Source organism: Pungitius pungitius, chromosome 5, assembly GCF_949316345.1.
Source record: "Pungitius pungitius chromosome 5, fPunPun2.1, whole genome shotgun sequence".
NCBI classification, from domain to species: Eukaryota; Metazoa; Chordata; class Actinopteri; order Perciformes; family Gasterosteidae; genus Pungitius; species Pungitius pungitius.
Window position 1 is genome coordinate 8,226,581 of NC_084904.1, and position 23,702 is coordinate 8,250,282.

The following is a 23,702-nucleotide window of genomic DNA, read 5'->3' on the forward strand; positions in this document are numbered from 1 at the left end:
TAATCTACCTTAAAAATGCACTTATGTCAATGCTACACACAGTGCCTCAAGAAATGACGCTCCAGCACGGCACTATATCACATCTGATATTTCATGCTGTGTTGTACAAAAGATAAGGAATTCACCAACATAGTCAATAAAGGACATCCTGGTATTTATTATAATTTCAATGCCTTACATCGATTTTAAGTCAGGATGGCCGAGTGGTCTAAGGCGCTGCGTTAAGGTCGCAGTCTCCCCTGGAGGCGTGGGTTCAAATCCCACTTCTGACAAATGGTCTCGCTTCTTCGTTGGATATGTTGTTTGTTGAAAGGTATTTGGAAACGAAGATCAGAGATGGATTTTATGTTAAGTTACAGATGTTGTAATCACACAGAAATTAATGCATTTAAATGCTCTCGACATACCATAAAATACAAACCACTTTTGACTTAATTTTTCAACTTTGGAAACGTATTGCTGCCAGAAGTGTTTAGGTTTTGTAAGTCCAAAACATGAGGTTGGAAGGTAAACCTTGAAAACAGGCCATAATGTAACAAAGTAATCTACCTTAAAAATGCACTTATGTCAATGCTACACACAGTGCCTCAAGAAATGACGCTCCAGCACGGCACTATATCACATCTGATATTTCATGCTGTGTTGTACAAAAGATAAGGAATTCACCAACATAGTCAATAAAGGACATCCTGGTATTTATTATAATTTCAATGCCTTACATCGATTTTAAGTCAGGATGGCCGAGTGGTCTAAGGCGCTGCGTTAAGGTCGCAGTCTCCCCTGGAGGCGTGGGTTCAAATCCCACTTCTGACAAATGGTCTCGCTTCTTCGTTGGATATGTTTGTTGAAAGGTATTTGGAAACGAAGATCAGAGATGGATTTTATGTTAAGTTACAGAAGTTGTAATCACAAAGAAATTAATGCATTTAAATGCTCTCGACATACCATAAAATACAAACCACTTTTGACTTAATTTTTCAACTTTGGAAACCTATTGCTGCCAGAAGTGTTTAGGTTTTGTAAGTCCAAAAAATGACGTTGGAAGGTAAACCTGGAAAAAAGGCCATAATGTAACAAAGTAATCTACCTTAAAAATGCACTTATGTCAATGCTACACACAGTGCCTCAAGAAATGACGCTCCAGCACGGCACTATATCACATCTGATATTTCATGCTGTGTTGTAGAAAAGATAAGGAATTCACCAACAGTCAATAAAGGACATCCTGGTATTTATTATAATTTCAATGCCTTACATCATTTTCAAGTGAGGATGGCCGAGTGGTCTAAGGCGCTGCGTTAAGGTCGCAGTCTCCCCTGGAGGCGTGGGTTCAAATCCCACTTCTGACAAATGGTCTCGCTTCTTCGTTGGATATGTTTGTTGAAAGGTATTTGGAAACGAAGATCAGAGATGGATTTTATGTTAAGTTACAGAAGTTGTAATCACAAAGAAATTAATGCATTTAAATGCTCTCGACATACCATAAAATACAAACCACTTTTGACTTAATTTTTCAACTTTGGAAACGTATTGCCGCCAGAAGTGTTTAGGTTTTGTAAGTCCAAAAAATGACGTGGGAAGGTAAACCTGGAAAAAAGGCCATAATGTAACAAAGTAATCTACCTTAAAAATGCACTTATGTCAATGCTACACACAGTGCCTCAAGAAATGACGCTCCAGCACGGCACTATATCACATCTGATATTTCATGCTGTGTTGTACAAAAGATGCGGAATTCACCAACATAGTCAATAAAGGACATCCTGGTATTTATTATAATTTCAATGCCTTACATCGATTTTAAGTCAGGATGGCCGAGTGGTCTAAGGCGCTGCGTTAAGGTCGCAGTCTCCCCTGGAGGCGTGGGTTCAAATCCCACTTCTGACAAATGGTCTCGCTTCTTCGTTGGATATGTTGTTTGTTGAAAGGTATTTGGAAACGAAGATCAGAGATGGATTTTATGTTAAGTTACAGATGTTGTAATCACACAGAAATTAATGCATTTAAATGCTCTCGACATACCATAAAATACAAACCACTTTTGACTTAATTTTTCAACTTTGGAAACGTATTGCTGCCAGAAGTGTTTAGGTTTTGTAAGTCCAAAACATGAGGTTGGAAGGTAAACCTTGAAAACAGGCCATAATGTAACAAAGTAATCTACCTTAAAAATGCACTTATGTCAATGCTACACACAGTGCCTCAAGAAATGACGCTCCAGCACGGCACTATATCACATCTGATATTTCATGCTGTGTTGTACAAAAGATGCGGAATTCAACAACATAGTCAATAAAGGACATCCTGGTATTTATTATAATTTCAATGCCTTACATCATTTTCAAGTCAGGATTGCCGAGTGGTCTAAGGCGCTGCATTAAGGTCGCAGTCTCCCCTGGAGGCGTGGGTTCAAATCCCACTTCTGACAAATGGTCTCGCTTCTTCGTTGGATATGTTTGTTGAAAGGTATTTGGAAACGAAGATCAGAGATGGATTTTATGTTAAGTTACAGAAGTTGTAATCACAAAGAAATTAATGCATTTTAATGCTCTCGACATACCATAAAATACAAACCACTTTTGACTTAATTTTTCAACTTTGGAAACGTATTGCTGCCAGAAGTGTTTAGGTTTTGTAAGTCCAAAAAATGACGTGGGAAGGTAAACCTGGAAAAAAGGCCATAATGTAACAAAGTAATCTACCTTAAATATGCACTTATGTCAATGCTACACACAGTGCCTCAAGAAATGACGCTCCAGCACGGCACTATATCACATCTGATATTTCATGCTGTGTTGTAGAAAAGATAAGGAATTCACCAACAGTCAATAAAGGACATCCTGGTATTTATTATAATTTCAATGCCTTACATCATTTTCAAGTGAGGATGGCCGAGTGGTCTAAGGCGCTGCGTTAAGGTCGCAGTCTCCCCTAGAGGCGTGGGTTCAAATCCCACTTCTGACAAATGCTCTCGCTTCTTCATTGGATATGTTTGTTGAAAGGAATTTGGAAACGAAGATCAGAGATGGATTTTATGTTAAGTTACAGATGTTGTAATCACAAAGAAATTAATGCATTTAAATGCTCTCGACATACCATAAAATACAAACCACTTTTGACTTAATTTTTCAACTTTGGAAACGTATTGCTGCCAGAAGTGTTTAGGTTTTGTAAGTCCAAAACATGAGGTTGGAAGGTAAACCTTGAAAACAGGCCATAATGTAACAAAGTAATCTACCTTAAAAATGCACTTATGTCAATGCTACACACAGTGCCTCAAGAAATGACGCTCCAGCACGGCACTATATCACATCTGATATTTCATGCTGTGTTGTACAAAAGATAAGGAATTCACCAACATAGTCAATAAAGGACATCCTGGTATTTATTATAATTTCAATGCCTTACATCATTTTTAAGTCAGGATGGCCGAGTGGTCTAAGGCGCTGCGTTAAGGTCGCAGTCTCCCCTGGAGGCGTGGGTTCAAATCCCACTTCTGACAAATGGTCTCGCTTCTTCGTTGGATATGTTGTTTGTTGAAAGGTATTTCGAAACGAAGATCAGAGATGGATTTTATGTTAAGTTACAGATGTTGTAATCACACAGAAATTAATGCATTTAAATGCTCTCGACATACCATAAAATACAAACCACTTTTGACTTAATTTTTCAACTTTGGAAACGTATTGCTGCCAGAAGTGTTTAGGTTTTGTAAGTCCAAAACATGAGGTTGGAAGGTAAACCTTGAAAACAGGCCATAATGTAACAAAGTAATCTACCTTAAAAATGCACTTATGTCAATGCTACACACAGTGCCTCAAGAAATGACGCTCCAGCACGGCAGTATATCACATCTGATATTTCATGCTGTGTTGTACAAAAGATAAGGAATTCACCAACATAGTCAATAAAGGACATCCTGGTATTTATTATAATTTCAATGCCTTACATCGATTTTAAGTCAGGATGGCCGAGTGGTCTAAGGCGCTGCGTTAAGGTCGCAGTCTCCCCTGGAGGCGTGGGTTCAAATCCCACTTCTGACAAATGGTCTCGCTTCTTCGTTGGATATGTTTGTTGAAAGGTATTTGGAAACGAAGATCAGAGATGGATTTTATGTTAAGTTACAGAAGTTGTAATCACAAAGAAATTAATGCATTTAAATGCTCTCGACATACCATAAAATACAAACCACTTTTGACTTAATTTTTCAACTTTGGAAACCTATTGCTGCCAGAAGTGTTTAGGTTTTGTAAGTCCAAAAAATGACGTTGGAAGGTAAACCTGGAAAAAAGGCCATAATGTAACAAAGTAATCTACCTTAAAAATGCACTTATGTCAATGCTACACACAGTGCCTCAAGAAATGACGCTCCAGCACGGCACTATATCACATCTGATATTTCATGCTGTGTTGTAGAAAAGATAAGGAATTCACCAACAGTCAATAAAGGACATCCTGGTATTTATTATAATTTCAATGCCTTACATCATTTTCAAGTGAGGATGGCCGAGTGGTCTAAGGCGCTGCGTTAAGGTCGCAGTCTCCCCTGGAGGCGTGTGTTCAAATCCCACTTCTGACAAATGGTCTCGCTTCTTCGTTGGATATGTTTGTTGAAAGGTATTTGGAAACGAAGATCAGAGATGGATTTTATGTTAAGTTACAGAAGTTGTAATCACAAAGAAATTAATGCATTTAAATGCTCTCGACATACCATAAAATACAAACCACTTTTGACTTAATTTTTCAACTTTGGAAACGTATTGCTGCCAGAAGTGTTTAGGTTTTGTAAGTCCAAAACATGAGGTTGGAAGGTAAACCTTGAAAACAGGCCATAATGTAACAAAGTAATCTACCTTAAAAATGCACTTATGTCAATGCTACACACAGTGCCTCAAGAAATGACGCTCCAGCACGGCACTATATCACATCTGATATTTCATGCTGTGTTGTACAAAAGATAAGGAATTCACCAACATAGTCAATAAAGGACATCCTGGTATTTATTATAATTTCAATGCCTTACATCGATTTTAAGTCAGGATGGCCGAGTGGTCTAAGGCGCTGCGTTAAGGTCGCAGTCTCCCCTGGAGGCGTGGGTTCAAATCCCACTTCTGACAAATGGTCTCGCTTCTTCGTTGGATATGTTGTTTGTTGAAAGGTATTTGGAAACGAAGATCAGAGATGGATTTTATGTTAAGTTACAGAAGTTGTAATCACAAAGAAATTAATGCATTTAAATGCTCTCGACATACCATAAAATACAAACCACTTTTGACTTAATTTTTCAACTTTGGAAACCTATTGCTGCCAGAAGTGTTTAGGTTTTGTAAGTCCAAAAAATGACGTTGGAAGGTAAACCTGGAAAAAAGGCCATAATGTAACAAAGTAATCTACCTTAAAAATGCACTTATGTCAATGCTACACACAGTGCCTCAAGAAATGACGCTCCAGCACGGCACTATATCACATCTGATATTTCATGCTGTGTTGTAGAAAAGATAAGGAATTCACCAACAGTCAATAAAGGACATCCTGGTATTTATTATAATTTCAATGCCTTACATCATTTTCAAGTGAGGATGGCCGAGTGGTCTAAGGCGCTGCGTTAAGGTCGCAGTCTCCCCTGGAGGCGTGGGTTCAAATCCCACTTCTGACAAATGGTCTCGCTTCTTCGTTGGATATGTTTGTTGAAAGGTATTTGGAAACGAAGATCAGAGATGGATTTTATGTTAAGTTACAGAAGTTGTAATCACAAAGAAATTAATGCATTTAAATGCTCTCGACATACCATAAAATACAAACCACTTTTGACTTAATTTTTCAACTTTGGAAACGTATTGCTGCCAGAAGTGTTTAGGTTTTGTAAGTCCAAAAAATGACGTGGGAAGGTAAACCTGGAAAAAAGGCCATAATGTAACAAAGTAATCTACCTTAAAAATGCACTTATGTCAATGCTACACACAGTGCCTCAAGAAATGACGCTCCAGCACGGCACTATATCACATCTGATATTTCATGCTGTGTTGTACAAAAGATGCGGAATTCACCAACATAGTCAATAAAGGACATCCTGGTATTTATTATAATTTCAATGCCTTACATCGATTTTAAGTCAGGATGGCCGAGTGGTCTAAGGCGCTGCGTTAAGGTCGCAGTCTCCCCTGGAGGCGTGGGTTTAAATCCCACTTCTGACAAATGGTCTCGCTTCTTCGTTGGATATGTTGTTTGTTGAAAGGTATTTGGAAACGAAGATCAGAGATGGATTTTATGTTAAGTTACAGATGTTGTAATCACACAGAAATTAATGCATTTAAATGCTCTCGACATACCATAAAATACAAACCACTTTTGACTTAATTTTTCAACTTTGGAAACGTATTGCTGCCAGAAGTGTTTAGGTTTTGTAAGTCCAAAACATGAGGTTGGAAGGTAAACCTTGAAAACAGGCCATAATGTAACAAAGTAATCTACCTTAAAAATGCACTTATGTCAATGCTACACACAGTGCCTCAAGAAATGACGCTCCAGCACGGCACTATATCACATCTGATATTTCATGCTGTGTTGTACAAAAGATGCGGAATTCAACAACATAGTCAATAAAGGACATCCTGGTATTTATTATAATTTCAATGCCTTACATCATTTTCAAGTCAGGATGGCCGAGTGGTCTAAGGCGCTGCGTTAAGGTCGCAGTCTCCCCTGGAGGCGTGGGTTCAAATCCCACTTCTGACAAATGGTCTCGCTTCTTCGTTGGATATGTTTGTTGAAAGGTATTTGGAAACGAAGATCAGAGATGGATTTTATGTTAAGTTACAGAAGTTGTAATCACAAAGAAATTAATGCATTTAAATGCTCTCGACATACCATAAAATACAAACCACTTTTGACTTAATTTTTCAACTTTGGAAACGTATTGCTGCCAGAAGTGTTTAGGTTTTGTAAGTCCAAAAAATGACGTGGGAAGGTAAACCTGGAAAAAAGGCCATAATGTAACAAAGTAATCTACCTTAAAAATGCACTTATGTCAATGCTACACACAGTGCCTCAAGAAATGACGCTCCAGCACGGCACTATATCACATCTGATATTTCATGCTGTGTTGTAGAAAAGATAAGGAATTCACCAACAGTCAATAAAGGACATCCTGGTATTTATTATAATTTCAATGCCTTACATCATTTTCAAGTGAGGATGGCCGAGTGGTCTAAGGCGCTGCGTTAAGGTCGCAGTCTCCCCTAGAGGCGTGGGTTCAAATCCCACTTCTGACAAATGCTCTCGCTTCTTCATTGGATATGTTTGTTGAAAGGAATTTGGAAACGAAGATCAGAGATGGATTTTATGTTAAGTTACAGATGTTGTAATCACAAAGAAATTAATGCATTTAAATGCTCTCGACATACCATAAAATACAAACCACTTTTGACTTAATTTTTCAACTTTGGAAACGTATTGCTGCCAGAAGTGTTTAGGTTTTGTAAGTCCAAAACATGAGGTTGGAAGGTAAACCTTGAAAACAGGCCATAATGTAACAAAGTAATCTACCTTAAAAATGCACTTATGTCAATGCTACACACAGTGCCTCAAGAAATGACGCTCCAGCACGGCACTATATCACATCTGATATTTCATGCTGTGTTGTACAAAAGATAAGGAATTCACCAACATAGTCAATAAAGGACATCCTGGTATTTATTATAATTTCAATGCCTTACATCATTTTTAAGTCAGGATGGCCGAGTGGTCTAAGGCGCTGCGTTAAGGTCGCAGTCTCCCCTGGAGGCGTGGGTTCAAATCCCACTTCTGACAAATGGTCTCGCTTCTTCGTTGGATATGTTGTTTGTTGAAAGGTATTTGGAAACGAAGATCAGAGATGGATTTTATGTTAAGTTACAGATGCTGTAATCACAAAGAAATTAATGCATTTAAATGCTCTCGACATACCATAAAATAAAAACCACTTTTGACTTAATTTTTCAACTTTGGAAACGTATTGCTGCCAGAAGTGTTTAGGTTTTGTAAGTCCAAAACATGAGGTTGGAAGGTAAACCTTGAAAACAGGCCATAATGTAACAAAGTAATCTACCTTAAAAATGCACTTATGTCAATGCTACACACAGTGCCTCAAGAAATGACGCTCCAGCACGGCACTATATCACATCTGATATTTCATGCTGTGTTGTACAAAAGATAAGGAATTCACCAACATAGTCAATAAAGGACATCCTGGTATTTATTATAATTTCAATGCCTTACATCATTTTTAAGTCAGGATGGCCGAGTGGTCTAAGGCGCTGCGTTAAGGTCGCAGTCTCCCCTGGAGGCGTGGGTTCAAATCCCACTTCTGACAAATGGTCTCGCTTCTTCGTTGGATATGTTGTTTGTTGAAAGGTATTTCGAAACGAAGATCAGAGATGGATTTTATGTTAAGTTACAGATGTTGTAATCACACAGAAATTAATGCATTTAAATGCTCTCGACATACCATAAAATACAAACCACTTTTGACTTAATTTTTCAACTTTGGAAACGTATTGCTGCCAGAAGTGTTTAGGTTTTGTAAGTCCAAAACATGAGGTTGGAAGGTAAACCTTGAAAACAGGCCATAATGTAACAAAGTAATCTACCTTAAAAATGCACTTATGTCAATGCTACACACAGTGCCTCAAGAAATGACGCTCCAGCACGGCACTATATCACATCTGATATTTCATGCTGTGTTGTACAAAAGATAAGGAATTCACCAACATAGTCAATAAAGGACATCCTGGTATTTATTATAATTTCAATGCCTTACATCGATTTTAAGTCAGGATGGCCGAGTGGTCTAAGGCGCTGCGTTAAGGTCGCAGTCTCCCCTGGAGGCGTGGGTTCAAATCCCACTTCTGACAAATGGTCTCGCTTCTTCGTTGGATATGTTTGTTGAAAGGTATTTGGAAACGAAGATCAGAGATGGATTTTATGTTAAGTTACAGAAGTTGTAATCACAAAGAAATTAATGCATTTAAATGCTCTCGACATACCATAAAATACAAACCACTTTTGACTTAATTTTTCAACTTTGGAAACCTATTGCTGCCAGAAGTGTTTAGGTTTTGTAAGTCCAAAAAATGACGTTGGAAGGTAAACCTGGAAAAAAGGCCATAATGTAACAAAGTAATCTACCTTAAAAATGCACTTATGTCAATGCTACACACAGTGCCTCAAGAAATGACGCTCCAGCACGGCACTATATCACATCTGATATTTCATGCTGTGTTGTAGAAAAGATAAGGAATTCACCAACAGTCAATAAAGGACATCCTGGTATTTATTATAATTTCAATGCCTTACATCATTTTCAAGTGAGGATGGCCGAGTGGTCTAAGGCGCTGCGTTAAGGTCGCAGTCTCCCCTGGAGGCGTGTGTTCAAATCCCACTTCTGACAAATGGTCTCGCTTCTTCGTTGGATATGTTTGTTGAAAGGTATTTGGAAACGAAGATCAGAGATGGATTTTATGTTAAGTTACAGAAGTTGTAATCACAAAGAAATTAATGCATTTAAATGCTCTCGACATACCATAAAATACAAACCACTTTTGACTTAATTTTTCAACTTTGGAAACGTATTGCTGCCAGAAGTGTTTAGGTTTTGTAAGTCCAAAAAATGACGTGGGAAGGTAAACCTGGAAAAAAGGCCATAATGTAACAAAGTAATCTACCTTAAAAATGCACTTATGTCAATGCTACACACAGTGCCTCAAGAAATGACGCTCCAGCACGGCACTATATCACATCTGATATTTCATGCTGTGTTGTACAAAAGATGCGGAATTCACCAACATAGTCAATAAAGGACATCCTGGTATTTATTATAATTTCAATGCCTTACATCGATTTTAAGTCAGGATGGCCGAGTGGTCTAAGGCGCTGCGTTAAGGTCGCAGTCTCCCCTGGAGGCGTGGGTTCAAATCCCACTTCTGACAAATGGTCTCGCTTCTTCGTTGGATATGTTGTTTGTTGAAAGGTATTTGGAAACGAAGATCAGAGATGGATTTTATGTTAAGTTACAGATGTTGTAATCACAAAGAAATTAATGCATTTAAATGCTCTCGACATACCATAAAATACAAACCACTTTTGACTTAATTTTTCAACTTTGGAAACGTATTGCTGCCAGAAGTGTTTAGGTTTTGTAAGTCCAAAACATGAGGTTGGAAGGTAAACCTTGAAAACAGGCCATAATGTAACAAAGTAATCTACCTTAAAAATGCACTTATGTCAATGCTACACACAGTGCCTCAAGAAATGACGCTCCAGCACGGCACTATATCACATCTGATATTTCATGCTGTGTTGTACAAAAGATAAGGAATTCAACAACATAGTCAATAAAGGACATCCTGGTATTTATTATAATTTCAATGCCTTACATCATTTTCAAGTCAGGATGGCCGAGTGGTCTAAGGCGCTGCGTTAAGGTCGCAGTCTCCCCTGGAGGCGTGGGTTCAAATCCCACTTCTGACAAATGGTCTCGCTTCTTCGTTGGATATGTTTGTTGAAAGGTATTTGGAAACGAAGATCAGAGATGGATTTTATGTTAAGTTACAGAAGTTGTAATCACAAAGAAATTAATGCATTTAAATGCTCTCGACATACCATAAAATACAAACCACTTTTGACTTAATTTTTCAACTTTGGAAACGTATTGCTGCCAGAAGTGTTTAGGTTTTGTAAGTCCAAAAAATGACGTTGGAAGGTAAACCTTGAAAAAAGGCCATAATGTAACAAAGTAATCTACCTTAAAAATGCACTTATGTCAATGCTACACACAGTGCCTCAAGAAATGACGCTTCAGCACGGCACTATATCACATCTGATATTTCATGCTGTGTTGTAAAAAAGATAAGGAATTCACCAACAGTCAATAAAGGACATCCTGGTATTTATTATAATTTCAATGCCTTACATCATTTTCAAGTGAGGATGGCCGAGTGGTCTAAGGCGCTGCGTTAAGGTCGCAGTCTCCCCTGGAGGCGTGGGTTCAAATCCCACTTCTGACAAATGGTCTCGCTTCTTCATTGGATATGTTTGTTGAAAGGTATTTGGAAACGAAGATCAGAGATGGATTTTATGTTAAGTTACAGATGTCGTAATCACAAAGAAATTAATGCATTTAAATGCTCTCGACATACCATAAAATACAAACCACTTTTGACTTAATTTTTCAACTTTGGAAACGTATTGCTGCCAGAAGTGTTTAGGTTTTGTAAGTCCAAAACATGAGGTTGGAAGGTAAACCTTGAAAACAGGCCATAATGTAACAAAGTAATCTACCTTAAAAATGCACTTATGTCAATGCTACACACAGTGCCTCAAGAAATGACGCTCCAGCACGGCACTATATCACATCTGATATTTCATACTGTGTTGTACAAAAGATGCGGAATTCAACAACATAGTCAATAAAGGACATCCTGGTATTTATTATAATTTCAATGCCTTACATCATTTTCAAGTCAGGATGGCCGAGTGGTCTAAGGCGCTGCGTTAAGGTCGCAGTCTCCCCTGGAGGCGTGGGTTCAAATCCCACTTCTGACAAATGGTCTCGCTTCTTCGTTGGATATGTTTGTTGAAAGGTATTTGGAAACGAAGATCAGAGATGGATTTTATGTTAAGTTACAGAAGTTGTAATCACAAAGAAATTAATGCATTTAAATGCTCTCGACATACCATAAAATACAAACCACTTTTGACTTAATTTTTCAACTTTGGAAACGTATTGCTGCCAGAAGTGTTTAGGTTTTGTAAGTCCAAAAAATGACGTGGGAAGGTAAACCTGGAAAAAAGGCCATAATGTAACAAAGTAATCTACCTTAAAAATGCACTTATGTCAATGCTACACACAGTGCCTCAAGAAATGACGCTCCAGCACGGCACTATATCACATCTGATATTTCATGCTGTGTTGTAGAAAAGATAAGGAATTCACCAACAGTCAATAAAGGACATCCTGGTATTTATTATAATTTCAATGCCTTACATCATTTTCAAGTGAGGATGGCCGAGTGGTCTAAGGCGCTGCGTTAAGGTCGCAGTCTCCCCTAGAGGCGTGGGTTCAAATCCCACTTCTGACAAATGCTCTCGCTTCTTCATTGGATATGTTTGTTGAAAGGAATTTGGAAACGAAGATCAGAGATGGATTTTATGTTAAGTTACAGATGTTGTAATCACAAAGAAATTAATGCATTTAAATGCTCTCGACATACCATAAAATACAAACCACTTTTGACTTAATTTTTCAACTTTGGAAACGTATTGCTGCCAGAAGTGTTTAGGTTTTGTAAGTCCAAAACATGAGGTTGGAAGGTAAACCTTGAAAACAGGCCATAATGTAACAAAGTAATCTACCTTAAAAATGCACTTATGTCAATGCTACACACAGTGCCTCAAGAAATGACGCTCCAGCACGGCACTATATCACATCTGATATTTCATGCTGTGTTGTACAAAAGATAAGGAATTCACCAACATAGTCAATAAAGGACATCCTGGTATTTATTATAATTTCAATGCCTTACATCATTTTTAAGTCAGGATGGCCGAGTGGTCTAAGGCGCTGCGTTAAGGTCGCAGTCTCCCCTGGAGGCGTGGGTTCAAATCCCACTTCTGACAAATGGTCTCGCTTCTTCGTTGGATATGTTGTTTGTTGAAAGGTATTTCGAAACGAAGATCAGAGATGGATTTTATGTTAAGTTACAGATGTTGTAATCACACAGAAATTAATGCATTTAAATGCTCTCGACATACCATAAAATACAAACCACTTTTGACTTAATTTTTCAACTTTGGAAACGTATTGCTGCCAGAAGTGTTTAGGTTTTGTAAGTCCAAAACATGAGGTTGGAAGGTAAACCTTGAAAACAGGCCATAATGTAACAAAGTAATCTACCTTAAAAATGCACTTATGTCAATGCTACACACAGTGCCTCAAGAAATGACGCTCCAGCACGGCACTATATCACATCTGATATTTCATGCTGTGTTGTACAAAAGATAAGGAATTCACCAACATAGTCAATAAAGGACATCCTGGTATTTATTATAATTTCAATGCCTTACATCGATTTTAAGTCAGGATGGCCGAGTGGTCTAAGGCGCTGCGTTAAGGTCGCAGTCTCCCCTGGAGGCGTGGGTTCAAATCCCACTTCTGACAAATGGTCTCGCTTCTTCGTTGGATATGTTTGTTGAAAGGTATTTGGAAACGAAGATCAGAGATGGATTTTATGTTAAGTTACAGAAGTTGTAATCACAAAGAAATTAATGCATTTAAATGCTCTCGACATACCATAAAATACAAACCACTTTTGACTTAATTTTTCAACTTTGGAAACCTATTGCTGCCAGAAGTGTTTAGGTTTTGTAAGTCCAAAAAATGACGTTGGAAGGTAAACCTGGAAAAAAGGCCATAATGTAACAAAGTAATCTACCTTAAAAATGCACTTATGTCAATGCTACACACAGTGCCTCAAGAAATGACGCTCCAGCACGGCACTATATCACATCTGATATTTCATGCTGTGTTGTAGAAAAGATAAGGAATTCACCAACAGTCAATAAAGGACATCCTGGTATTTATTATAATTTCAATGCCTTACATCATTTTCAAGTGAGGATGGCGGAGTGGTCTAAGGCGCTGCGTTAAGGTCGCAGTCTCCCCTGGAGGCGTGTGTTCAAATCCCACTTCTGACAAATGGTCTCGCTTCTTCGTTGGATATGTTTGTTGAAAGGTATTTGGAAACGAAGATCAGAGATGGATTTTATGTTAAGTTACAGAAGTTGTAATCACAAAGAAATTAATGCATTTAAATGCTCTCGACATACCATAAAATACAAACCACTTTTGACTTAATTTTTCAACTTTGGAAACGTATTGCTGCCAGAAGTGTTTAGGTTTTGTAAGTCCAAAAAATGACGTGGGAAGGTAAACCTGGAAAAAAGGCCATAATGTAACAAAGTAATCTACCTTAAAAATGCACTTATGTCAATGCTACACACAGTGCCTCAAGAAATGACGCTCCAGCACGGCACTATATCACATCTGATATTTCATGCTGTGTTGTACAAAAGATGCGGAATTCACCAACATAGTCAATAAAGGACATCCTGGTATTTATTATAATTTCAATGCCTTACATCGATTTTAAGTCAGGATGGCCGAGTGGTCTAAGGCGCTGCGTTAAGGTCGCAGTCTCCCCTGGAGGCGTGGGTTCAAATCCCACTTCTGACAAATGGTCTCGCTTCTTCGTTGGATATGTTGTTTGTTGAAAGGTATTTGGAAACGAAGATCAGAGATGGATTTTATGTTAAGTTACAGATGTTGTAATCACAAAGAAATTAATGCATTTAAATGCTCTCGACATACCATAAAATACAAACCACTTTTGACTTAATTTTTCAACTTTGGAAACGTATTGCTGCCAGAAGTGTTTAGGTTTTGTAAGTCCAAAACATGAGGTTGGAAGGTAAACCTTGAAAACAGGCCATAATGTAACAAAGTAATCTACCTTAAAAATGCACTTATGTCAATGCTACACACAGTGCCTCAAGAAATGACGCTCCAGCACGGCACTATATCACATCTGATATTTCATGCTGTGTTGTACAAAAGATGCGGAATTCAACAACATAGTCAATAAAGGACATCCTGGTATTTATTATAATTTCAATGCCTTACATCATTTTCAAGTCAGGATGGCCGAGTGGTCTAAGGCGCTGCGTTAAGGTCGCAGTCTCCCCTGGAGGCGTGGGTTCAAATCCCACTTCTGACAAATGGTCTCGCTTCTTCGTTGGATATGTTTGTTGAAAGGTATTTGGAAACGAAGATCAGAGATGGATTTTATGTTAAGTTACAGAAGTTGTAATCACAAAGAAATTAATGCATTTAAATGCTCTCGACATACCATAAAATACAAACCACTTTTGACTTAATTTTTCAACTTTGGAAACGTATTGCTGCCAGAAGTGTTTAGGTTTTGTAAGTCCAAAAAATGACGTTGGAAGGTAAACCTTGAAAAAAGGCCATAATGTAACAAAGTAATCTACCTTAAAAATGCACTTATGTCAATGCTACACACAGTGCCTCAAGAAATGACGCTCCAGCACGGCACTATATCACATCTGATATTTCATGCTGTGTTGTAAAAAAGATAAGGAATTCACCAACAGTCAATAAAGGACATCCTGGTATTTATTATAATTTCAATGCCTTACATCATTTTCAAGTGAGGATGGCCGAGTGGTCTAAGGCGCTGCGTTAAGGTCGCAGTCTCCCCTGGAGGCGTGGGTTCAAATCCCACTTCTGACAAATGGTCTCGCTTCTTCATTGGATATGTTTGTTGAAAGGTATTTGGAAACGAAGATCAGAGATGGATTTTATGTTAAGTTACAGATGTCGTAATCACAAAGAAATTAATGCATTTAAATGCTCTCGACATACCATAAAATACAAACCACTTTTGACTTAATTTTTCAACTTTGGAAACGTATTGCTGCCAGAAGTGTTTAGGTTTTGTAAGTCCAAAACATGAGGTTGGAAGGTAAACCTTGAAAACAGGCCATAATGTAACAAAGTAATCTACCTTAAAAATGCACTTATGTCAATGCTACACACAGTGCCTCAAGAAATGACGCTCCAGCACGGCACTATATCACATCTGATATTTCATACTGTGTTGTACAAAAGATGCGGAATTCAACAACATAGTCAATAAAGGACATCCTGGTATTTATTATAATTTCTATGCCTTACATCATTTTCAAGTCAGGATGGCCGAGTGGTCTAAGGCGCTGCGTTAAGGTCGCAGTCTCCCCTGGAGGCGTGGGTTCAAATCCCACTTCTGACAAATGGTCTCGCTTCTTCGTTGGATATGTTTGTTGAAAGGTATTTGGAAACGAAGATCAGAGATGGATTTTATGTTAAGTTACAGAAGTTGTAATCACAAAGAAATTAATGCATTTAAATGCTCTCGACATACCATAAAATACAAACCACTTTTGACTTAATTTTTCAACTTTGGAAACGTATTGCTGCCAGAAGTGTTTAGGTTTTGTAAGTCCAAAAAATGACGTTGGAAGGTAAACCTTGAAAAAAGGCCATAATGTAACAAAGTAATCTACCTTAAAAATGCACTTATGTCAATGCTACACACAGTGCCTCAAGAAATGACGCTCCAGCACGGCACTATATCACATCTGATATTTCATGCTGTGTTGTACAAAAGATAAGGAATTCAACAACATAGTCAATAAAGGACATCCTGGTATTTATTATAATTTCAATGCCTTACATCATTTTCAAGTCAGGATGGCCGAGTGGTCTAAGGCGCTGCGTTAAGGTCGCAGTCTCCCCTGGAGGCGTGGGTTCAAATCCCACTTCTGACAAATGGTCTCGCTTCTTCGTTGGATATGTTGTTTGTTGAAAGGTATTTGGAAACGAAGATCAGAGATGGATTTTATGTTAAGTTACAGATGTTGTAATCACACAGAAATTAATGCATTTAAATGCTCTCGACATACCATAAAATACAAACCACTTTTGACTTAATTTTTCAACTTTGGAAACGTATTGCTGCCAGAAGTGTTTAGGTTTTGTAAGTCCAAAACATGAGGTTGGAAGGTAAACCTTGAAAACAGGCCATAATGTAACAAAGTAATCTACCTTAAAAATGCACTTATGTCAATGCTACACACAGTGCCTCAAGAAATGACGCTCCAGCACGGCACTATATCACATCTGATATTTCATGCTGTGTTGTACAAAAGATGCGGAATTCAACAACATAGTCAATAAAGGACATCCTGGTATTTATTATAATTTCAATGCCTTACATCATTTTCAATTCAGGATGGCCGAGTGGTCTAAGGCGCTGCGTTAAGGTCGCAGTCTCCCCTGGAGGCGTGGGTTCAAATCCCACTTCTGACAAATGGTCTCGCTTCTTCGTTGGATATGTTTGTTGAAAGGTATTTGGAAACGAAGATCAGAGATGGATTTTATGTTAAGTTACAGAAGTTGTAATCACAAAGAAATTAATGCATTTAAATGCTCTCGACATACCATAAAATACAAACCACTTTTGACTTAATTTTTCAACTTTGGAAACGTATTGCTGCCAGAAGTGTTTAGGTTTTGTAAGTCCAAAAAATGACGTGGGAAGGTAAACCTGGAAAAAAGGCCATAATGTAACAAAGTAATCTACCTTAAAAATGCACTTATGTCAATGCTACACACAGTGCCTCAAGAAATGACGCTCCAGCACGGCACTATATCACATCTGATATTTCATGCTGTGTTGTAGAAAAGATAAGGAATTCACCAACAGTCAATAAAGGACATCCTGGTATTTATTATAATTTCAATGCCTTACATCATTTTCAAGTGAGGATGGCCGAGTGGTCTAAGGCGCTGCGTTAAGGTCGCAGTCTCCCCTAGAGGCGTGGGTTCAAATCCCACTTCTGACAAATGCTCTCGCTTCTTCATTGGATATGTTTGTTGAAAGGAATTTGGAAACGAAGATCAGAGATGGATTTTATGTTAAGTTACAGATGTTGTAATCACAAAGAAATTAATGCATTTAAATGCTCTCGACATACCATAAAATACAAACCACTTTTGACTTAATTTTTCAACTTTGGAAACGTATTGCTGCCAGAAGTGTTTAGGTTTTGTAAGTCCAAAACATGAGGTTGGAAGGTAAACCTTGAAAACAGGCCATAATGTAACAAAGTAATCTACCTTAAAAATGCACTTATGTCAATGCTACACACAGTGCCTCAAGAAATGACGCTCCAGCACGGCACTATATCACATCTGATATTTCATGCTGTGTTGTACAAAAGATAAGGAATTCACCAACATAGTCAATAAAGGACATCCTGGTATTTATTATAATTTCAATGCCTTACATCATTTTTAAGTCAGGATGGCCGAGTGGTCTAAGGCGCTGCGTTAAGGTCGCAGTCTCCCCTGGAGGCGTGGGTTCAAATCCCACTTCTGACAAATGGTCTCGCTTCTTCGTTGGATATGTTGTTTGTTGAAAGGTATTTGGAAACGAAGATCAGAGATGGATTTTATGTTAAGTTACAGATGCTGTAATCACAAAGAAATTAATGCATTTAAATGCTCTCGACATACCATAAAATAAAAACCACTTTTGACTTAATTTTTCAACTTTGGAAACGTATTGCTGCCAGAAGTGTTTAGGTTTTGTAAGTCCAAAACATGAGGTTGGAAGGTAAACCTTGAAAACAGGCCATAATGTAACAAAGTAATCTACCTTAAAAATGCACTTATGTCAATGCTACACACAGTGCCTCAAGAAATGACGCTCCAGCACGGCACTATATCACATCTGATATTTCATGCTGTGTTGTACAAAAGATAAGGAATTCACCAACATAGTCAATAAAGGACATCCTGGTATTTATTATAATTTCAATGCCTTACATCATTTTTAAGTCAGGATGGCCGAGTGGTCTAAGGCGCTGCGTTAAGGTCGCAGTCTCCCCTGGAGGCGTGGGTTCAAATCCCACTTCTGACAAATGGTCTCGCTTCTTCGTTGGATATGTTGTTTGTTGAAAGGTATTTCGAAACGAAGATCAGAGATGGATTTTATGTTAAGTTACAGATGTTGTAATCACACAGAAATTAATGCATTTAAATGCTCTCGACATACCATAAAATACAAACCACTTTTGACTTAATTTTTCAACTTTGGAAACGTATTGCTGCCAGAAGTGTTTAGGTTTTGTAAGTCCAAAACATGAGGTTGGAAGGTAAACCTTGAAAACAGGCCATAATGTAACAAAGTAATCTACCTTAAAAATGCACTTATGTCAATGCTACACACAGTGCCTCAAGAAATGACGCTCCAGCACGGCACTATATCACATCTGATATTTCATGCTGTGTTGTACAAAAGATAAGGAATTCACCAACATAGTCAATAAAGGACATCCTGGTATTTATTATAATTTCAATGCCTTACATCGATTTTAAGTCAGGATGGCCGAGTGGTCTAAGGCGCTGCGTTAAGGTCGCAGTCTCCCCTGGAGGCGTGGGTTCAAATCCCACTTCTGACAAATGGTCTCGCTTCTTCGTTGGATATGTTTGTTGAAAGGTATTTGGAAACGAAGATCAGAGATGGATTTTATGTTAAGTTACAGAAGTTGTAATCACAAAGAAATTAATGCATTTAAATGCTCTCGACATACCATAAAATACAAACCACTTTTGACTTAATTTTTCAACTTTGGAAACCTATTGCTGCCAGAAGTGTTTAGGTTTTGTAAGTCCAAAAAATGACGTTGGAAGGTAAACCTGGAAAAAAGGCCATAATGTAACAAAGTAATCTACCTTAAAAATGCACTTATGTCAATGCTACACACAGTGCCTCAAGAAATGACGCTCCAGCACGGCACTATATCACATCTGATATTTCATGCTGTGTTGTAGAAAAGATAAGGAATTCACCAACAGTCAATAAAGGACATCCTGGTATTTATTATAATTTCAATGCCTTACATCATTTTCAAGTGAGGATGGCCGAGTGGTCTAAGGCGCTGCGTTAAGGTCGCAGTCTCCCCTGGAGGCGTGTGTTCAAATCCCACTTCTGACAAATGGTCTCGCTTCTTCGTTGGATATGTTTGTTGAAAGGTATTTGGAAACGAAGATCAGAGATGGATTTTATGTTAAGTTACAGAAGTTGTAATCACAAAGAAATTAATGCATTTAAATGCTCTCGACATACCATAAAATACAAACCACTTTTGACTTAATTTTTCAACTTTGGAAACGTATTGCTGCCAGAAGTGTTTAGGTTTTGTAAGTCCAAAAAATGACGTGGGAAGGTAAACCTGGAAAAAAGGCCATAATGTAACAAAGTAATCTACCTTAAAAATGCACTTATGTCAATGCTACACACAGTGCCTCAAGAAATGACGCTCCAGCACGGCACTATATCACATCTGATATTTCATGCTGTGTTGTACAAAAGATGCGGAATTCACCAACATAGTCAATAAAGGACATCCTGGTATTTATTATAATTTCAATGCCTTACATCGATTTTAAGTCAGGATGGCCGAGTGGTCTAAGGCGCTGCGTTAAGGTCGCAGTCTCCCCTGGAGGCGTGGGTTCAAATCCCACTTCTGACAAATGGTCTCGCTTCTTCGTTGGATATGTTGTTTGTTGAAAGGTATTTGGAAACGAAGATCAGAGATGGATTTTATGTTAAGTTACAGATGTTGTAATCACAAAGAAATTAATGCATTTAAATGCTCTCGACATACCATAAAATACAAACCACTTTTGACTTAATTTTTCAACTTTGGAAACGTATTGCTGCCAGAAGTGTTTAGGTTTTGTAAGTCCAAAACATGAGGTTGGAAGGTAAACCTTGAAAACAGGCCATAATGTAACAAAGTAATCTACCTTAAAAATGCACTTATGTCAATGCTACACACAGTGCCTCAAGAAATGACGCTCCAGCACGGCACTATATCACATCTGATATTTCATGCTGTGTTGTACAAAAGATGCGGAATTCAACAACATAGTCAATAAAGGACATCCTGGTATTTATTATAATTTCAATGCCTTACATCATTTTCAAGTCAGGATGGCCGAGTGGTCTAAGGCGCTGCGTTAAGGTCGCAGTCTCCCCTGGAGGCGTGGGTTCAAATCCCACTTCTGACAAATGGTCTCGCTTCTTCGTTGGATATGTTTGTTGAAAGGTATTTGGAAACGAAGATCAGAGATGGATTTTATGTTAAGTTACAGAAGTTGTAATCACAAAGAAATTAATGCATTTAAATGCTCTCGACATACCATAAAATACAAACCACTTTTGACTTAATTTTTCAACTTTGGAAACGTATTGCTGCCAGAAGTGTTTAGGTTTTGTAAGTCCAAAAAATGACGTTGGAAGGTAAACCTTGAAAAAAGGCCATAATGTAACAAAGTAATCTACCTTAAAAATGCACTTATGTCAATGCTACACACAGTGCCTCAAGAAATGACGCTCCAGCACGGCACTATATCACATCTGATATTTCATGCTGTGTTGTAAAAAAGATAAGGAATTCACCAACAGTCAATAAAGGACATCCTGGTATTTATTATAATTTCAATGCCTTACATCATTTTCAAGTGAGGATGGCCGAGTGGTCTAAGGCGCTGCGTTAAGGTCGCAGTCTCCCCTGGAGGCGTGGGTTCAAATCCCACTTCTGACAAATGGTCTCGCTTCTTCGTTGGATATGTTTGTTGAAAGGTATTTGGAAACGAAGATCAGAGATGGATTTTATGTTAAGTTACAGATGTCGTAATCACAAAGAAATTAATGCATTTAAATGCTCTCGACATACCATAAAATACAAACCACTTTTGACTTAATTTTTCAACTTTGGAAACGTATTGCTGCCAGAAGTGTTTAGGTTTTGTAAGTCCAAAAAATGACGTTGGAAGGTAAACCTTGAAAAAAGGCCATAATGTAACAAAGTAATCTACCTTAAAAATGCACTTATGTCAATGCTACACACAGTGCCTCAAGAAATGACGCTCCAGCACGGCACTATATCACATCTGATATTTCATGCTGTGTTGTAAAAAAGATAAGGAATTCACCAACAGTCAATAAAGGACATCCTGGTATTTATTATAATTTCAATGCCTTACATCATTTTCAAGTGAGGATGGCCGAGTGGTCTAAGGCGCTGCGTTAAGGTCGCAGTCTCCCCTGGAGGCGTGGGTTCAAATCCCACTTCTGACAAATGGTCTCGCTTCTTCGTTGGATATGTTGTTTGTTGAAAGGTATTTGGAAACGAAGATCAGAGATGGATTTTATGTTAAGTTACAGAAGTTGTAATCACAAAGAAATTAATGCATTTAAATGCTCTCGACATACCATAAAATACAAACCACTTTTGACTTAATTTTTCAACTTTGGAAACGTATTGCTGCCAGAAGTGTTTAGGTTTTGTAAGTCCAAAAAATGACGTTGGAAGGTAAACCTTGAAAAAAGGCCATAATGTAACAAAGTAATCTACCTTAAAAATGCACTTATGTCAATGCTACACACAGTGCCTCAAGAAATGACGCTCCAGCACGGCACTATATCACATCTGATATTTCATGCTGTGTTGTACAAAAGATGCGGAATTCACCAACATAGTCAATAAAGGACATCCTGGTATTTATTATAATTTCAATGCCTTACATCGATTTTAAGTCAGGATGGCCGAGTGGTCTAAGGCGCTGCGTTAAGGTCGCAGTCTCCCCTGGAGGCGTGGGTTCAAATCCCACTTCTCACAAATGGTCTCGCTTCTTCGTTGGATATGTTTGTTGAAAGGTATTTGGAAACGAAGATCAGAGATGGATTTTATGTTAAGTTACAGAAGTTGTAATCACAAAGAAATTAATGCATTTAAATGCTCTCGACATACCATAAAATACAAACCACTTTTGACTTAATTTTTCAACTTTGGAAACGTATTGCTGCCAGAAGTGTTTAGGTTTTGTAAGTCCAAAAAATGACGTTGGAAGGTAAACCTTGAAAAAAGGCCATAATGTAACAAAGTAATCTACCTTAAAAATGCACTTATGTCAATGCTACACACAGTGCCTCAAGAAATGACGCTCCAGCACGGCACTATATCACATCTGATATTTCATGCTGTGTTGTACAAAAGATAAGGAATTCAACAACATAGTCAATAAAGGACATCCTGGTATTTATTATAATTTCAATGCCTTACATCATTTTCAAGTCAGGATGGCCGAGTGGTCTAAGGCGCTGCGTTAAGGTCGCAGTCTCCCCTGGAGGCGTGGGTTCAAATCCCACTTCTGACAAATGGTCTCGCTTCTTCGTTGGATATGTTGTTTGTTGAAAGGTATTTGGAAACGAAGATCAGAGATGGATTTTATGTTAAGTTACAGATGTTGTAATCACACAGAAATTAATGCATTTAAATGCTCTCGACATACCATAAAATACAAACCACTTTTGACTTAATTTTTCAACTTTGGAAACGTATTGCTGCCAGAAGTGTTTAGGTTTTGTAAGTCCAAAACATGAGGTTGGAAGGTAAACCTTGAAAACAGGCCATAATGTAACAAAGTAATCTACCTTAAAAATGCACTTATGTCAATGCTACACACAGTGCCTCAAGAAATGACGCTCCAGCACGGCACTACACTCACCGGCCACTTTATTAGGTACCCCATGCTAGTAACGGGTTGGACCCCCTTTTGCCTTCAGAACTGCCTCAATTCTTCGTGGCATAGATTCAACAAGGTTCTGGAAGCATTCCTCAGGGAGTTTGGTCCATATTGACATGATGGCATCACACAGTTGCCGCAGATTTGTCGGCTGCACATCCATGATGCGAATCTCCCGTTCCACCACATCCCAAAGATGCTCTATTGGATTGAGATCTGGTGATTGTGGAGGCCATTTGAGTACAGCGAACTCATTGTCATGTTCAAGAAACCAGTCTGAGATGATTCCAGCTTTATGACATGGCGCTTTATCCTGCTGAAAGTAGCCATCAGAAGTTGGGTACATTGTGGTCATAAAGGGATGGACATGGTCAGCAACAATACTCAGGTAGGCTGTGGCGTTGCAACGATGCTCAATTGGTACCAAGGGGCCCAAAGAGTGCCAAGA

General features: G+C 38.3%; 34 non-coding genes across 34 annotated transcripts; all 34 read left to right on the forward strand.

Moving 5' to 3' along the window:
* Nucleotides 1–189: 189 nt before the first annotated feature.
* Nucleotides 190–272, forward strand: trnal-aag (transfer RNA leucine (anticodon AAG)). The gene has a single exon. It is a non-coding gene; the product is annotated as a tRNA-Leu (tRNA).
* A 458-nt stretch (nt 273–730) lies between these two features.
* Nucleotides 731–813, forward strand: trnal-aag (transfer RNA leucine (anticodon AAG)). Its single transcript has one exon. It is a non-coding gene; the product is annotated as a tRNA-Leu (tRNA).
* Nucleotides 814–1,266: 453 nt separating this feature from the next.
* Nucleotides 1,267–1,349, forward strand: trnal-aag (transfer RNA leucine (anticodon AAG)). The gene has a single exon. It is a non-coding gene; the product is annotated as a tRNA-Leu (tRNA).
* A 455-nt stretch (nt 1,350–1,804) lies between these two features.
* Nucleotides 1,805–1,887, forward strand: trnal-aag (transfer RNA leucine (anticodon AAG)). Its single transcript has one exon. It is a non-coding gene; the product is annotated as a tRNA-Leu (tRNA).
* Nucleotides 1,888–3,419: 1,532 nt separating this feature from the next.
* On the forward strand, nt 3,420–3,502 carry trnal-aag (transfer RNA leucine (anticodon AAG)). The gene has a single exon. It is a non-coding gene; the product is annotated as a tRNA-Leu (tRNA).
* A 458-nt stretch (nt 3,503–3,960) lies between these two features.
* trnal-aag (transfer RNA leucine (anticodon AAG)) lies at nt 3,961–4,043 on the forward strand. Its single transcript has one exon. It is a non-coding gene; the product is annotated as a tRNA-Leu (tRNA).
* A 991-nt stretch (nt 4,044–5,034) lies between these two features.
* Nucleotides 5,035–5,117, forward strand: trnal-aag (transfer RNA leucine (anticodon AAG)). The gene has a single exon. It is a non-coding gene; the product is annotated as a tRNA-Leu (tRNA).
* Nucleotides 5,118–5,573: 456 nt separating this feature from the next.
* trnal-aag (transfer RNA leucine (anticodon AAG)) lies at nt 5,574–5,656 on the forward strand. The gene has a single exon. It is a non-coding gene; the product is annotated as a tRNA-Leu (tRNA).
* A 455-nt stretch (nt 5,657–6,111) lies between these two features.
* Nucleotides 6,112–6,194, forward strand: trnal-aag (transfer RNA leucine (anticodon AAG)). Its single transcript has one exon. It is a non-coding gene; the product is annotated as a tRNA-Leu (tRNA).
* A 458-nt stretch (nt 6,195–6,652) lies between these two features.
* Nucleotides 6,653–6,735, forward strand: trnal-aag (transfer RNA leucine (anticodon AAG)). The gene has a single exon. It is a non-coding gene; the product is annotated as a tRNA-Leu (tRNA).
* A 991-nt stretch (nt 6,736–7,726) lies between these two features.
* On the forward strand, nt 7,727–7,809 carry trnal-aag (transfer RNA leucine (anticodon AAG)). The gene has a single exon. It is a non-coding gene; the product is annotated as a tRNA-Leu (tRNA).
* Nucleotides 7,810–8,267: 458 nt separating this feature from the next.
* trnal-aag (transfer RNA leucine (anticodon AAG)) lies at nt 8,268–8,350 on the forward strand. Its single transcript has one exon. It is a non-coding gene; the product is annotated as a tRNA-Leu (tRNA).
* A 458-nt stretch (nt 8,351–8,808) lies between these two features.
* Nucleotides 8,809–8,891, forward strand: trnal-aag (transfer RNA leucine (anticodon AAG)). The gene has a single exon. It is a non-coding gene; the product is annotated as a tRNA-Leu (tRNA).
* A 991-nt stretch (nt 8,892–9,882) lies between these two features.
* trnal-aag (transfer RNA leucine (anticodon AAG)) lies at nt 9,883–9,965 on the forward strand. The gene has a single exon. It is a non-coding gene; the product is annotated as a tRNA-Leu (tRNA).
* A 458-nt stretch (nt 9,966–10,423) lies between these two features.
* Nucleotides 10,424–10,506, forward strand: trnal-aag (transfer RNA leucine (anticodon AAG)). Its single transcript has one exon. It is a non-coding gene; the product is annotated as a tRNA-Leu (tRNA).
* A 453-nt stretch (nt 10,507–10,959) lies between these two features.
* On the forward strand, nt 10,960–11,042 carry trnal-aag (transfer RNA leucine (anticodon AAG)). The gene has a single exon. It is a non-coding gene; the product is annotated as a tRNA-Leu (tRNA).
* Nucleotides 11,043–11,497: 455 nt separating this feature from the next.
* trnal-aag (transfer RNA leucine (anticodon AAG)) lies at nt 11,498–11,580 on the forward strand. The gene has a single exon. It is a non-coding gene; the product is annotated as a tRNA-Leu (tRNA).
* A 991-nt stretch (nt 11,581–12,571) lies between these two features.
* Nucleotides 12,572–12,654, forward strand: trnal-aag (transfer RNA leucine (anticodon AAG)). Its single transcript has one exon. It is a non-coding gene; the product is annotated as a tRNA-Leu (tRNA).
* A 458-nt stretch (nt 12,655–13,112) lies between these two features.
* trnal-aag (transfer RNA leucine (anticodon AAG)) lies at nt 13,113–13,195 on the forward strand. Its single transcript has one exon. It is a non-coding gene; the product is annotated as a tRNA-Leu (tRNA).
* Nucleotides 13,196–14,186: 991 nt separating this feature from the next.
* Nucleotides 14,187–14,269, forward strand: trnal-aag (transfer RNA leucine (anticodon AAG)). Its single transcript has one exon. It is a non-coding gene; the product is annotated as a tRNA-Leu (tRNA).
* A 458-nt stretch (nt 14,270–14,727) lies between these two features.
* On the forward strand, nt 14,728–14,810 carry trnal-aag (transfer RNA leucine (anticodon AAG)). Its single transcript has one exon. It is a non-coding gene; the product is annotated as a tRNA-Leu (tRNA).
* A 453-nt stretch (nt 14,811–15,263) lies between these two features.
* Nucleotides 15,264–15,346, forward strand: trnal-aag (transfer RNA leucine (anticodon AAG)). The gene has a single exon. It is a non-coding gene; the product is annotated as a tRNA-Leu (tRNA).
* Nucleotides 15,347–15,801: 455 nt separating this feature from the next.
* Nucleotides 15,802–15,884, forward strand: trnal-aag (transfer RNA leucine (anticodon AAG)). The gene has a single exon. It is a non-coding gene; the product is annotated as a tRNA-Leu (tRNA).
* A 455-nt stretch (nt 15,885–16,339) lies between these two features.
* Nucleotides 16,340–16,422, forward strand: trnal-aag (transfer RNA leucine (anticodon AAG)). The gene has a single exon. It is a non-coding gene; the product is annotated as a tRNA-Leu (tRNA).
* Nucleotides 16,423–16,880: 458 nt separating this feature from the next.
* Nucleotides 16,881–16,963, forward strand: trnal-aag (transfer RNA leucine (anticodon AAG)). Its single transcript has one exon. It is a non-coding gene; the product is annotated as a tRNA-Leu (tRNA).
* A 991-nt stretch (nt 16,964–17,954) lies between these two features.
* trnal-aag (transfer RNA leucine (anticodon AAG)) lies at nt 17,955–18,037 on the forward strand. The gene has a single exon. It is a non-coding gene; the product is annotated as a tRNA-Leu (tRNA).
* Nucleotides 18,038–18,495: 458 nt separating this feature from the next.
* trnal-aag (transfer RNA leucine (anticodon AAG)) lies at nt 18,496–18,578 on the forward strand. The gene has a single exon. It is a non-coding gene; the product is annotated as a tRNA-Leu (tRNA).
* A 458-nt stretch (nt 18,579–19,036) lies between these two features.
* trnal-aag (transfer RNA leucine (anticodon AAG)) lies at nt 19,037–19,119 on the forward strand. The gene has a single exon. It is a non-coding gene; the product is annotated as a tRNA-Leu (tRNA).
* Nucleotides 19,120–20,110: 991 nt separating this feature from the next.
* On the forward strand, nt 20,111–20,193 carry trnal-aag (transfer RNA leucine (anticodon AAG)). The gene has a single exon. It is a non-coding gene; the product is annotated as a tRNA-Leu (tRNA).
* A 458-nt stretch (nt 20,194–20,651) lies between these two features.
* On the forward strand, nt 20,652–20,734 carry trnal-aag (transfer RNA leucine (anticodon AAG)). Its single transcript has one exon. It is a non-coding gene; the product is annotated as a tRNA-Leu (tRNA).
* Nucleotides 20,735–21,187: 453 nt separating this feature from the next.
* Nucleotides 21,188–21,270, forward strand: trnal-aag (transfer RNA leucine (anticodon AAG)). Its single transcript has one exon. It is a non-coding gene; the product is annotated as a tRNA-Leu (tRNA).
* A 453-nt stretch (nt 21,271–21,723) lies between these two features.
* Nucleotides 21,724–21,806, forward strand: trnal-aag (transfer RNA leucine (anticodon AAG)). Its single transcript has one exon. It is a non-coding gene; the product is annotated as a tRNA-Leu (tRNA).
* A 458-nt stretch (nt 21,807–22,264) lies between these two features.
* trnal-aag (transfer RNA leucine (anticodon AAG)) lies at nt 22,265–22,347 on the forward strand. Its single transcript has one exon. It is a non-coding gene; the product is annotated as a tRNA-Leu (tRNA).
* Nucleotides 22,348–22,802: 455 nt separating this feature from the next.
* trnal-aag (transfer RNA leucine (anticodon AAG)) lies at nt 22,803–22,885 on the forward strand. The gene has a single exon. It is a non-coding gene; the product is annotated as a tRNA-Leu (tRNA).
* The last annotated feature ends 817 nt before the right edge of the window (nt 22,886–23,702 follow it).